General features: G+C 46.0%; 1 protein-coding gene across 1 annotated transcript in view; it reads left to right on the plus strand.

Annotated features, from left to right (window-relative positions):
- Window positions 1–1,277, plus strand: part of Pmvk (phosphomevalonate kinase) — a 9,713-nt gene that overhangs the window by 685 nt on the left and 7,751 nt on the right. The window lies entirely within an intron of this gene.

The raw sequence follows: 1,277 nt of genomic DNA on the forward strand, positions 1-1,277 counted from the left end.
TTTTTTCTCAAGACCACGTCCTGAGTGTGTCAGCTCCAAAGAGAATCTGCCCAGAACACCCCGCAATGGCAGGAACTTATGGAATATTCTATGCCAGGTGTTGTGCATCTATATCATCTCATTTAACCTATTTAGCTTCTTTACCAAATAGTGGTATTAGCAAGAGCTAAATCCTGGTGTGTGTGTGTGTGTGTGTGAGAGAGAGAGAGAGTGTGGTCCAGCAGCAGAGAGAGCTCATACACCTAGGAGTTCAAGGCCAGAGTGGACAACATGGTGAATTTTTGAGTATTAAAATTTTAAAATTTGCTAGGGTTATAAAGTAGCAAACTCAGGATTTAAACTCAGCTTGGTCTGCCTGGAAATACCGTTCACTCACTCTGTCCTTCCTTTCTAGATATTTATTTTCAAAGATGTGTTTATGTGATGGGTGTGGCTTTGTGCCTTGGTGTGTGCGAGTGTTCTTGGAAGCCAGAAGAGGGCAGGTGATCCCCAGAACTGGAGTTACAGATGGTTGTGAGCCTTCATGTGGGTGCTGGGAATAGAGCCTTGGTCTGTAAGAAGAGCAAGCACTGGGATTAAAGGCATGTGCCGCCACACTTGGCCCATCTTCAGCTTTTAAGAAAGCATGGTTCTCGGGGTTGAGCCAAGACTGTCAGGCTTCTGAGGCTCGCCTTTCCCCCGAGGCTTCTATTTTTCTTAAGTGATAAGATATTCTAGGAAACACTGTTTTTTGTTTTCTTCTGGAAACTTGGGCTGGGAAAGCAGAGAAGGGGGAGAGAGAACACTGGGGCTCCTCTCCGAGGGCAAGGTGATCAGGACACCACGTGTGAGGTACCACAGCCATTCCAAGAGGTTCAGGGGAGCCCTGGGCAGAGGTTCCTACCCCAAACCTTTATCACTAAATAATCACCATCGATGTCTAAACTTTACTTGTTCTTAGCTCCACGCATAGGCAGAAGAGCAGCCGGAAGCCTAGACGATGGATGGGGTTCGGCTGCTAGGAGTCCACAGCCTGGCTCAGTGCTTAGTGGATGGTGTGCTGCAGATTTCTTATCTGTTCTAGTCAAGTTCTGCTATCTTTTTTTTAAGATGATGTACTTCTTTTTTTTTTAAGATTTATTTATTTTATTATATGTAAGTACACTGTAGCTGTCTTCAGACACTCGAGAAGAGGGCGCCAGATCTCATTACGGATGGTTGTGAGCCACCATGTGGTTGCTGGGATTTGAACTCTGGACCTTTGGAAGAGCAGTCGGGTGCTCTTACCCACTGAGCCA

This window comes from Mus caroli, chromosome 3 (assembly GCF_900094665.2).
Source record: "Mus caroli chromosome 3, CAROLI_EIJ_v1.1, whole genome shotgun sequence".
Lineage (NCBI taxonomy): Eukaryota > Metazoa > Chordata > Mammalia > Rodentia > Muridae > Mus > Mus caroli.